Source organism: Ursus americanus, chromosome 4 (assembly GCF_024610735.1).
Source record: "Ursus americanus isolate L20-20 chromosome 4, mUrsAme1.1.p, whole genome shotgun sequence".
Taxonomy (NCBI): domain Eukaryota; kingdom Metazoa; phylum Chordata; class Mammalia; order Carnivora; family Ursidae; genus Ursus; species Ursus americanus.
In genome coordinates, this window is record NC_142130.1 from 73,149,759 (window position 1) to 73,163,245 (window position 13,487).

General features: G+C 39.0%; 1 pseudogene across 1 annotated transcript in view; it reads left to right on the top strand.

The window, feature by feature from the left end:
* LOC148110271 (eukaryotic translation initiation factor 1 pseudogene) overlaps window positions 1–13,487 on the top strand; it is a 128,046-nt pseudogene that overhangs the window by 19,686 nt on the left and 94,873 nt on the right. The window contains exon 2 of the transcript XR_015724244.1: window positions 5,707–5,796. The product of XR_015724244.1 is annotated as a eukaryotic translation initiation factor 1 pseudogene (transcript). The remainder of the gene's footprint in view (window positions 1–5,706; window positions 5,797–13,487) is intronic.

Consider the following 13,487-nt stretch of genomic DNA (forward strand, 5'->3'; position numbering starts at 1 on the left):
GTTCTAAAAACTTATTTAAAAAATTATCTGCTTACCTTAGTTTTGTGTCTATATCCTCAAGGAATCATTTTAATTTAATACTATGATCATCTTCATTTAGCAGCCTGACACTATTGACAGGGGCTGGATAGTTCCCTCTTGTGCAGGGCTATCCTGTCCATTGCAGAATGTTCAGCAGCATCCCCGGCCTCTACCCTCTACACACCAGAAGCATTCCCCTCAGTTATGACAATAAAACAGGTTTCTTGACATTTCCAAATGTCCCCAGGGTCAAAGAATTATTCTTGGTTGAGAACCCCCGCTCTACATCAAACATTGCTAGATGGGACTATTAGAAATTATAGTGAAACATTGAAATTCATCTAAATCAAACCTTTGCTTTCTTTGGCTAACTCTGGTGCCCTGAAAATATTATAAAAAAATGTTTTATTTCATTTCAGCCCAGAATAATGAATAAATGGAACATTTTCCTGGCATGTACAAAGTTTTAGACGGCGCAGTCTGCACAATCATACCAAGTGACAAGAAAGAATACAGCTCAGACTGTGCTTTCCAATTTACTTCTATGGTATTCAAGAGTAGGCAGAAATCTGGACATTTCAATCAGAAAGAAGAAATTGAATTCCTTCATAACAGTTTGACAGAGAAATATATACGATATCCATAAACGAAGTTAAATTGCAGAAAACCCTGTTTTATACTGAAGAGTATAAACAACAGTGATTAATCAATCCTTTCTACAGTTAGGTTCAATATGGGACATTCAAGCAGTGGTTCTATTATTAATTTAGAAACATCCAAACCACTTATGAGTTAAAGCAAAGTATTAGGCACAGATCTACAAGCTGTTGTTATTGTCTCTTTTAATGAGACATATCAGAGAGTACGTTACCAGAAGTTGCTCCTTTGAGGTTGTATTCACCTTAGTAAAGGTACACCACTTAGTAAACTACAGAACTCTCATTGCCCTTTTCTCTAAACATTGTATATCTGGAGTAAGTACCAGTTTAGGCTACAAAAAGAATTCATTCTCGTTTGGAATTATATATATCTTATTTTGATTAACTGGGTTTTTATGTACATATTTCCAGCATTCAAATCCACATTTAAAAGACTTCATTTTATACCATTATGGATAGTCAAAAAATACCCAGTTTTCCAAGACAATTCAAAAACAGAATGCAAAAGGGCGCTAGGTGGCTCAGTCAGGTAAGAGACTCACTCTTGATTTTGGCTCAGGTCATGATCTCAGGGTCATGAGATCAAGACCCTGGGTTGGGCTCACACTAGGTGTAGAGTCTGCCTAAGATTCTCTCCCTCCCTCTTCCTCTGCCCCTCCCTGCCCTCAGGCTTGCACACAAACACACACTCTCTCTCTCTCTTAAAAAAAGGAGAGGATGTAAAAATACTTTGAGCAATGATAACATCTCTGCAATAAATATAAGGCCTCCCAAGGTGACCACTGTGAGAAGGACAATATACATTTGGATTTGCAAAGTTTGGTATGTTTGTCTTTTAAAGAAAAATCATTTAGGGGCCCCTGGGTGTCTCAGTCGGTGAAGCATCTGCCCTTGACTCAGGTCATGATCCCAGGGTCCTGGGATCGAGCCCCACGTTGGGCTCTCTGCTCAGCAGGGAGCCTGCTTCTCCCTCTCCCTCTGCTCTTCCCCCTGATTGTTCTCTCTCTCTCTCCCTCTCTGTCAAATAAATAAATAAAATCTTTTAAAAAATCACTTAAATTATTTTATTGATCTAAACTGTAGGTGAACCATTAGTTAAAAATTCTCTGAAAACAGAAATCCAGTTTCTTTATAAAGTTCCAGCTAACCATACTAAATAAAATAAAATAATAATAATAATAAATTATGCTGGAGGATTATCTTGAGCTACTAATTAACTTGAGAGGTAGCACAGTGTACTAGACAAAATCATGAGCTTGGTAGCTCGACTGCCAGGGCACGATTCTGACTCTACTATTTACTGTGTGACCTTAGTCTCCTAATCTATAAAATCAGTCTAATCGTATCAATCTCATTGGGTTGTCATAAGGATTAATTAGCTAATATGTGTAAAGCATAAAGCATAGGGCCTGGCATATAGTAGGTCCTCACTAAAGGATAATTCTTACCACTATAAAGCAGGAACACTGTAACGCTGCTATTGGTTTACTTTTCTCATGTCCCTTTTTATTTGATTTGACCCAAGTCCCTAAAGACTTCAGTGTCCTGAGCCAAAGGGACTGCATACAATTTCTTCTACTCTGTTAAGAAATGAAAAACTTGAACAACAGAGATTCTCTGCAGGCCTTACTTTTCATTTCTTGGCTTGTTTTAATTGGCTTTGGGGATCATATCTTCCTGCTATATTTTACAATCTCTATTTCAATCACTATTTGCTTTCATTTTTTATTAAGTCATATTGACATTACCCGGAAGTGAATTTTGTTGCCACAGAATAGGGAACTTAAACATCATTGTATGAATTAAAGAAAGGGAAGGGGATTATTTTGGGTGATATGAATCAAACATGGTAAAAAGAATGCAGTGCTCCCTCATAGAAGTAGAGTTCCATTGAGGAGTTGATGATATTTAAATTTTATGAAATGAATACTTTTCCTTTAATATTGTTTGACCACACACACACACACACACACACTTTTTTTTTTTTAATTAAAATTTTGAATGCATTTTTTAGGGTGGAGTTTCAGTAATTAATGTCTTAACATGTTTATCAACTCTAGTGAGGGAAAAATGAGACTCTTCATCTCTCAATATTCATAAATAATAAATGCAGCATAACAGTATTATTATAAATATTATCAATGACAAGCTAAAATGAACTTTTTGAGGGCAGCTTTTCTTAACTAAGAAGATACTGAGCAAAAATACATATATTACATGGAAAATTACAATGTATTAGAACTCTTTTACTAGTCTGTTATTTACCTCAGAGGGGTAATAATGTTTAAACCTAAAAAAGGAACTGGAAAAAATTAAAATAAGGTAGAAAATAAGGCTGGCAAACTTTTCAGAATCAGAATACAATATATCCTTGAAAAAGAAAAACAAGCCTGAATGATTTTTCATTCTCATTTCAAAGCTGTTTTAGTGATGAATCCCTTTGATTCTAAGGAAACCCACCAATTTCTTTAAAGATTTTATTTATTTACTTTAGAGAGAGGGGGGATGAGTTCAGGGCAAAGGGAGAGGGAGAGAGAATCTTAAGCAGACTCCATGCTGAGCATGGAGCCCGACATGGGCTTGGTCTCACAACCCTGAGATCACAACCTGAGCCCAAACCAAGAGTCAGACATTTAACCAATTATACTACCCAGGCAACCCGAAAACCACCAATTAAAATTTAATATTGCAGGCAAAATGTCCAGAAGATAAGCATTTTTTTCTATTTACTAAGCTGGTTTTTTCAAAGAACCATCATAATCAAATATAATTTTATTAAGCTCTTCATCTGAGAAAAACATAGGGAGAGAAAATGCTGAAACTGTTTAATCATATGTTTGTACAAAAGAGTACCTATCAAAGCAGTCTTTAAGACCCCTGAATTGGGACAAAGTCTTGAGGGATTGGGGGCATGCAGCTGGAGGCTGTCTCAAGTTGTTTATAAAGGTCGAGAAGAAAGAAGGTGATAGAGAAGTTAACACCATTTCTACATAAGAAAGCATGAGTTTATGTGCATTGCCCCTGTGCATTGTTCTTCCCCAGGCAGAGGGATGAAGTTCATCTCAATTCTTTTGCAGATCTGCACTCTACCCCTGCCCTTTCCTCTTCTTACTCTTCAGAACATCCTTTCAACCTGAGTTTATCTGACTAGAAAAACATTGCAGTAAACACATACCTGATACGGATTTTATGTCTAGAATACATCATCTAGGGGATCTAGAATACTGTAACTCAATAATAAAACCAATTTTTAAAAAATATTTTATGTATTTATTTGTCAGAGAGAGAGAGAATGAGAGAGAGCTCAAGCAGGGGAAGTGGCAGGCAGAAGGAGAAGCGGGCTCCCTGCTGAGCAAGGAGCTTGACACCCAGGACCCTGGGGTCATGACCTGAGGAGAAGGCAGTCACCTAACCGAATGAGTCACCCAGGCATCCCAGATAAAACCAAATTTTTTTAAATGAGCAAAAATATGCAATAAAGAACACATCAAGGAAGAGAATCAAATGGTAAGTAGGTATGTAGAAAGATGTTCAACACTATTAGTCATTAGGGAAATACCAATTAAAAATTAAAGTAAAATGCTACCACACATTCTAGAGTTGATAAAATCTTTTAAGCTGATAATACAAGGTGCTGATGGGGATATGGAGCACCTGGAACTCTTCTACATTTTGCTAGTGGCAATGCAAAATTGGGTAACCAATTTGAAGCATAGGTTTGAAAAAGAAACACCTACCACATGACCCAGCGACACCTCTCTAAGTATTTATCTGAGAGTAATGAAAATACATGTCCACAAAAAAACCTGTATAATAATTGCCCCAAACTAAAAACAACCCAAATGTCCATCAATGGGGGAACTGGTAAACAAATTGTGATGACACCATTTACTGAAGTACCACTTAGTAGCAAAAAGAAATGAACTATTAACCTAACAATTTGGATGGACTTCAGAAACATTATGCTAACTGAAAGAAGCCAGATACAGAAGACTTCTGCTGTGAGATACCATTTCTATGAATATTTGGAGAGAGCAAAATTGAAGGGACATAAGTCAAAATAGTGATTGCTGGGGGTTTGGGGGGTGGGGAGGAAGAGGATTGGAGAGAAAGGAATACAAGGAAAAATTTGGAGTCATAGAAATAGTCCATCCATATCTGGATGGAGGTAGTAGTTCCGTACCTGTATACATTCATCAAGATTTAAAAACCACATGCTTTAAAAGGGTAAATCCTGCCATATGTGGATTATGCTGCAATGAACTTGACTTTATTTATTTTTATTTTTTTTAAGACTTTATTTATTTATTTGACACAGAGAGAGAGAGCATGAGAACACAAGCAGGGGAAGCAGGCAGAAGGAGAGGGAGAAGTAGGCTCCCCCCTGAGCAGGGAGCCTGATGTGGGGCTCAATCCCAGCACCCTGGGATCATGACCTAAGCTGAAGACAGACACTTAACTGACTGAGCCACCCAGGTGCCCCAATAAACTTGACTTTAAAAAAATAATGCAGGTTATTTGAAATCACCCCCACCTGTAGGGTAGTTCATTCCAAACTCACCCAGGCAGAACCAAACCATGATCAGGGGAATAGATGTACATTATCATCTTTATTTTGGCTTCTCATAACTTTTTAGTATTGGATGCAACCATCCAAAACCTGGTAGTGCTGTTGCACTTGATAAGAAATTAACAATTTCCCTAAGAGTGCTGCATTAATCAGGATAGACCAGGTTATGCTAGGAGAGCAAACCTCAAATCTCAGTGGTTTCGCACAGCAGACATTTATTTCTTGCTCATGTAAATCCTGCTGTGATTTTCGGATGACCCTCTAGAGCAACCACTGTCCACAGCAGCCGCTCAGTGGTCTCTGATGATCTAGTCGCCACCATACTGTAGCTGTATCATCGGGCACCTGAAGTCTCTTGGTCATTGCGGCACAGAAAAAGAATGCTCACAGCAGCAGTGAAATGCTCTGGCCTGGAAGTGAAAGCACATATTCTATCTTCTCATAATATTTTTCCAGGAACTCATCACATGGTCCAGCCTGATGGTTAAAGGCAGAGAAGTATGATTTCCCCTTTTCTGGCAAGAAGAAGAGGAAAACCAGATAAGGGTAAGCACTAGAAGCCTCTAACATGGTTTCTTTCATTTTATTTCACCATGTATTTTCTCTATTTCTTATTCAAATAAATTTTCATTTACTCTTATTCTTCTGAACTGTGGAAGTAGCAATATATCCCCAAGCATGCGCAGTATGGTGGCATATTCTTGCCCTGAATTTCATCATTTTACTCTCAACATCGTTGCCCTGGGACAAATGAAGGCTGCCAAGGGCTTAATGCTTTCTCCTGGGATTTTCTGTTGAGTTTTGGTATTCAGGGGCTGATTGGGATTTAGTGCTGCAAGCTTCTCTTAGTCTTCTTGCATCTGGGAATTTGGGAGCAATTAATGTCATCTTTTAATGACAGAGGGAATTAACACTGGATGTTAGCTATGTTGATAGAATGTAGTCAAAGGTTCAGATGGCAGTCTGAACTTCTGAACTTTTAAGGGCCAAATACACACTCAGTTCTTTAGAGATCCCCGAAGACACAAAATGAAAGAAAGGAAAAAAAAAAAAAACACACAAACAAAAAACTTTTCCAGCACTCATAGGGGTTTTCTGTCTCTATGGAATAGGATTGAGAATCTCTATACCATAGGGAAGAGGAGTTAAGTTTAAATTATTGGTGAAGTAGAAGTTTTTATGGAGGTGGGAAAAAAGGTTGGGAAAGGGGGTCCGATAGTGGGGTAGGAATGTAGAACCAATAGGCCATTGATCTCAATCCCAAAATAGGACTTTTGGAAAGCAAGAAAAGTTCAGGGGTCCTTGAATCTGTCCCGATTTACTATTTCACTTGGAAAAAATGAGTTTACCATTTTTTTTTTTGAATCTGTTATAAAATAATGCAACAGATAATGTGGTCAGAAAGAAAGTCATTGATGTAGACTGAACTATCATGTTTTTCATAGTGATAATTCTAGTTGGGACAAAAACAATAACAAAATATCTGTGTAGGGGTGTGTGTGTGTTATCTGAGCACATGTAATACAAGTATGGTTAGGTAAAAAGTCAAACAGATTTTTAAAAAGTAAACAGACCAACTTTCAGAGATGGTAGGCAGATTTTCTATCACAATGTAGCAGAGGTGATTGTAATGTAATTTATAACAGGTGCTGCATGTGATACTCATTCCATCCCCTTTTCTTTTCCGCATATCAGTAGCAGACAGCAGTAAACGAATGTGGTTCTTTTTTTCATGGATCCCAGACCTGGCCTCAGTATCCTTTTCAGCCCAATACTGAAAGTAGTCACTATACAAATCAGTCAATTAATCATCAAACTTTATATCCAGTTTTAAAGCTATTTTCTATCAAAGATCAGCAAAGAATTTCTGCATTTTGAGTGGGAGAGAAGAGTCTTTCAGAGATTTATTCTTTCCACTAAAAGCTTGGAAAGGTTATTCATTCTTTTTTTCCTTCTTCTTCCTTTCTTTTGTCTTTCTTTGAACAAACATGTATCAAGCATGTGCTGTACATTGTGCCAGGTGCTGGGGATGCAGTGGTGACCAGGACACAGTGCAGAAACTCTAAGTAATGTTTATCACTCATAACCATTCCCTTCTGGAAAGATTTTCTCCACTTTGCTGGAAGCTACATGGACCTAGTTTCAACCTACCATTCTGATAATCCCTACTTCATCTCTACTGCCACTAGCCCAGCCTAAACTCTGTTATCTCTTGCCTGGGTTGTTGCAGGAGCCACCTTAGTAACTCTCTATATTTGTTCTGATCCCATCCAATTCATTCTCCATGCTAGAGCCAGAGCAGTTTCACACCGGATCATGTGATTCCCCTGCTTAAAACTCTCCCCCGGATTTTCCTTGTTCTGAAGATGGAAGCCAACACCTCCAATATGGCTTCCAAGGCCCTGCACACGCCATCCATCCCTGTTTATCCACTCTGTGATCCAACCACAAGACTCTTCTTTCATTTCTCAAACTTTCCCATTTTTTTCAGTCTTGCAACTTTGAACATGTTGCTTTGTAGCCTGGAATGCTTCTTCCCAGCTGTCCCTCTGATTTACTCTCAGTCACTTTCTCAGAGAATTTTTCTCTGACTGCCTGTCTCACCCACAAGCCAGTTTAATTAATTTCATGGCACTGTATACTTCCTTTTTCTTTCATCACATTTGATGATTATACATTTTATTTGTTTGATTATTTCATTACTGTCTGCCTGCTTTATTAGACTAGAAGCACAATGACTACATAATGAGTCCCAGAAAAATGACCGCTTTGATTGTGAGAGAGACAGAGAGAGAGAGAGAAATAAATGTATCCAGCACACAGTAGAAGCTCAACAATAGTGGATACATGAAGCCATGAATAAATGATGAACTCACAGGTTGCATTAATGAACAAATAAAGGTAGCTTGCAATCTAATGGAAACTAAAAATAAGTAGATAGACAATTAGAATACAGTTTGTTAAGTGCTGTGAGTATAGTTTGATATGTGACAAGTACAGTGAGCCGTGGGCAAGCATAAGCTGGTGCCTAATTCCAATTTTGAGGGGCTACCATACTGGAGACAAGAAGGAATTCCATAATCAGGAGCGACAACATGCGTATTCTAGAAATGGTGCGGGATCATGTTTCTAGCCCTTGCAGGCCTATGTATAGCAGTGCATAAGGACAGAAATACAAGCCGTGGCAATTCAGCTGAAAAAGGCTATATTTTAAAGTCTGAACATCAAATGATTGCAAACAGAGAGTCTAAGAATTCTTTCAATTAGCACATCTGTCTTTATTCAAGGAAGTGACCATACTGAGGCTGATTAACTTTTAAAAAGAGCACACAGAGCAAGTCAACTAATGGCAAAAATCCAAGTAATGACACAATAAGAGAATCAGGGTCAAAACTGGGGTATATTTTCTCCTTCAGTTGTTCATAGCTAGAAAAGAATGGTAGGAACCCCAAGGATCTCCTTTTAGTTACAGCTGAGCACTATCTCTAAGCCCTTATATATATACATTTTATACAGGTACTGTAATGAATAAAATATGGTTCATTCTGCGTTATGGGTTCAGTCATTCTCAAGTCATCTTCTTTGTTGTTGTTGTTATAAAAATCCCAATTAAAAAAATTCAGTTACCAGTAAACATACATTTGGACACAAACAAATCCAAACCACCTATTCAGTTGAGCTTCTGAGAGCCTAGCCGAGCGGCTCACCTGTTAGATGGTCATGCTTGACCAAGATCAAGTCCTGTTGGAAGGTGGGACACATGGTATTCACGAGGGAATATACACTCAAATGCTATGTAGCTTCCGGTGCTGGGGAAAGAAAGGTTCCAGGAGAGTCTGTTTTTGATGGTGGAGCCCAGCAACACTAGGGCCGAATGTAAATGCGAAGTCACAGAACACATTTTTCCCTCACTGTGATCAACCAGATTTTGCTGTAGGGTTAGCAAACCACTGCAGGGTCCAGCGGGAGAAGCCAAACAGCTGTCACTACCCTGAAAAGATGGAAGTCAGGAGAAGCATTCAGCAATGTCATACTGCCGTGGGCTTGTTAGAAGCTGCCCCAGAGAACTCCTCTTCCTCTTCATCCTCAGAAAACGAAATTAAATATCACTGGCGAGCATGGAACTTCCCTGATTTCACCATTGTCTTCTCATTTCCAAAGCTGCTTTGAGTTCTTTCTTAAAGCACTAAAAAATGTCTAGCTATATCTGGAAATAGTGTTTTGTTCTTGCACAAAGAATATTTCCTGCCCTTTGGAAAACTTCACTCCTTTTATTCTGAATTTACATTTGCAGGGCAATTTAACATTTCAGGACAGAAAGCAGATTATGTATCAAATTTAGTATTGGTGAAATTATCTTAATACTTAGAAGAAATATGTGTCCTTGGTTAAAAGTATGCTAATTAAGCATAGAGATAATGTGTGATTTAGTATGTGGTATGCAACTGGGGAGTGCGTTAGGTAAGAACAGAAGATGAACAGAAACAGACTTGTATTCAGAATAACTGGCTCTAATCCATCTAGCTAAGTGTCCTGAAATAAATCACTTAAGTGTTCTGTACCAGAGGTGTCTTATATGTAAAACAGAAGTGGAAAGTTTTAACTACCTTAACAGGTGGATGTGTTTAAAATAATGTGAGTCTATGTTTGGGAAACTTGAAGGCACTAGACATGTTTGATATTAATATTATTATTATTATTATTATTATTATTATTATTGTCATCATCATCACTAGAAGCTAGAAAAATAATTAAGATTATCTTCAGGTGCACCTTTAGCCTTTGTACCTTCATTCTGTGTTTTGATTTGGAGTACTCAGTGTTCTAATCCACCTTGTAGAGTGTCAGCCCTCGGGAATGATAGTTCACAACACCTCAAATGTTGTTTTTGTTTTATTTTACATTGACGTAAAATTCTGACACTTGATACATTTGTGAGTGACTTAGACTGCTCCCTTGGTTCGCACAACTTCTGCAAGATGCCATTGCATTTGGATCAGGTGGTCTCAGTACCTTCCTGCATGGAATATTTTTCCAGCGTTGTTCATTTTCAGCATGTACAGACAGGCCCTAGGCATCTTGCTGACCAGCACCGTCCATCGGAGATTGAACCCTGGTCTTTGTAGAGGTACACCACCGCCCTCTGCTGGACAGACTGGAACAAAGAGCCTCCGAGTCCCTTCTCAAGTGTGGGTTTCTTGCCCCCTCTCTCCAATGTCATCAGATCTGAGTGGTCATGTACAGTCCTCGTGAGGGGTGTAGCAATGTCGATAATTACTGAAGTCTGGGTGTGTCTGGAAGATGCGTTGAGTAACACCGTAAACAAGCACCTGACTTTTTAACCCGAAGTTTCAACAATATTCATTACCTACTGCCTCAAGTTCACATTGTGGAATACCCTCGCCTGTCGCTTGATTCAGCTCAGCTATCGTCAAGTCAGAGAACTGTTGAACCTCGCATGAACTGAAAGAAACAGTCCCTGACGGTTTAGCATATCTGCCAGTGAGATGCCGCTTCTCCTTCTGAGTTACGTAAACCCTGGTAAGCTATATTCTCAGCTATGCTGTAATCAAATATTTACTAAAAATCTACTATATAACCAGAAATCTTTTAGTTGATAGGAATACAGCAATCAATAAAATATTTTTGTGAAGTTACATGCCAGTAACCTTGTATCTATTTCTGATCTGCTGAAATAGAAGTTCTACTATAGGACGTTCAACTTTGTATGATGTGCAAAGAGCTTAGGTTATGTAGAATGAAAGAGCTTAGAACAAAAGTGGAAATTAAAACCAGAAAAAAATATAAATGAAATCTATGAGAAAGACAGATAATATCTATCAGTCAGGTGGTAAAAAAAAAAAAAAAAAACAACCTCATAAACCTTAAAACTGAAAGAATCTAAAATTCATCCAGCTCTCTCTCTCCAAACAAAAGAGTTTCTACTGGATTTTGATATCATTTATCTCCTGACATGTAATTCCAAAAAAATTAGTCTGTATTTCACACCGATAAAAGTTATGCATATTTTATTTAAATATGATCCTCTTAATACTCATCATTTGGCTATAGGATTAACAAAAATCTTTACACATTCTTGTTTTGTATGGTCTGAAAATGAAGTTCAATATTATTTGCTTCTTGACATCTGCTAAAAGGGAGGGCTTCGAAGGGCCTAACGGCAAGTTACCCTCCTCACTCAGCTCCTGCAAAGAAGGTCCCCTAGACAAACAACCCTCCTTATTGGGGAGACCAGGCATAGTCCCTGCTTATCCCTGAGTAGCAAGTTTCAGTTCCCTGCCAAACTGTGAATTGTTCAAACAAGCCAATTATATTCTTTTGTGGGAACCAGAGGACCTCACTCTCGTGATATAACAAGGCCCACCTCCTACAGCTCCTGGTCATTTACTCTGCTCCCAGGGGCAGCCTCCACATGGCCACGGCATGCAGCGTCCTCCTCCCCCAGGTTGGGAGTATATGTGACTAATACACTGCCGACTACCTCATCTGTCCGGTGTTGAGCGCTGTGTGTCTGGACATCACCATAACCCTATGGTGTGAATCTTCCCTCATCAGCCAGTGAAGTGAAGAGGAGGCAATTAAAACAATCCACAGCTATGAATTCTTATATGAAGCTACAGAACGCTTCTGGATCTTCTCTTTTCCTGTGATTTCCCCCTTCATCCCCAAAAATCACCGCTTGCGGGATGCTAGCGAGTCACTCAAGTATAAAGAGACATTGGAATATATGTGCTTTTTGACTGGGTGCAAATGAGGACCTCATGATCCCAGTTGAGGCATAAATGAACTCGGAGCTTTAGGAAGCCAGTTGCTTCATGAGAACTAGAAGGACTGATGGCTAGATGGAGACTACTCGAAATTCCTAAAGCCAGGGGCAGCTGGGTGGCTTAGTCGGTTAAGCGTCGACTCTTGGTTTCAGCTCAGGTCATGATCTCCAGGTTATGAGATTGAGCCCAGAGTCAGGTTCTGTGCTCAGCACAGAGTCTGCTTGAGATCCTCTCCCTCTACCCCTCCCCCACTCTCTCTCTCTCAAATAAATAAATAAAATCTTTTAAAAAAAGAAATTACTGAAGTCAAAGGAGATTTGGATGGAAAATATGCATTTGTTTACCACTTATTCTATGAAAAAGGAATACCTAATCCTAAATTTCTAATGATATTAGAAGATGCTATGGAAGTTCACAAATTCACAGATAATTTTCTTCTCTGTTTTCATGAATGGTTTAATTCTCCTTTCTAACCTAAACTTACTCTTTATACCCTGACTTGTACCTCCTCCCTCCAGAAATTAATAAGCAAATGCATATAGACATGAAGTATGATTCATAGAATGTCAGCAACGGAAAGGATTTAAGAAGCTCCCTAGTCCATGGGGCGCCTGGGTGGCACAGCGGTTAAGCGTCTGCCTTCAGCGCAGGGCGTGATCCCGGCGTTATGGGATCGAGCCCCACATCAGGCTTCTTCCTCTCCCACTCCCCCTGCTTGTGTTCCCTCTCTCACTGGCTGTCTCTATCTCTGTCGAATAAATAAATAAAATCTTAAAAAAAAAAAAAAAAAAAAAAAAAAAAGAAGCTCCCTAGTCCAACCGTCCACCTTTCACTGAATTCATGCATGTGAAAATGAGGTTCAGTGAAATGTCTGTGGTGAGTGTCAGGTGTTAGTATTAGGCTTCCTACCCTCAGCCAGTTCTCGCTCAGCCCCCGCGTCCCACCAAATTAACTGAAAATGGACTCAATAGCTTGGCCAGATTCCTAATGTGGTAGCTTAACATATTCATCGAATGACAGTGCGTTGCATTAAGAAAGCACAGTTTCCTTGTTACCCCGGGTTAAACTATATTTCCCCAAGAATCTGAAGAACCAATACCAATTAAAACCATTCAGAAGACTCCAGAATTCATGACATTCACAAGTTCACTGCTTGATAATGTTATTGGGTATCTTTCAAATTTAACAAAATTTGAAATGGCCCACAGTTAGATACCAAGGAAACATAATCACACAAAATGTCAGATTCCACGGGATCAGCCCAGGCCAGGCTTTTACTTATGTGTTACCCGCGTGCACACAATAGTGCAACCACAAAGCAGAATAAAATCAACCCGTAGAAGCATGAGCTGCAAGCCCAAATCAAACTGAAAATGGAACCTCAGGAGACAGTCTTCCGAAGTAAGAACCCGTTCTGTGAGAATAACCCGGAGTTGAGAAGGGAATTCT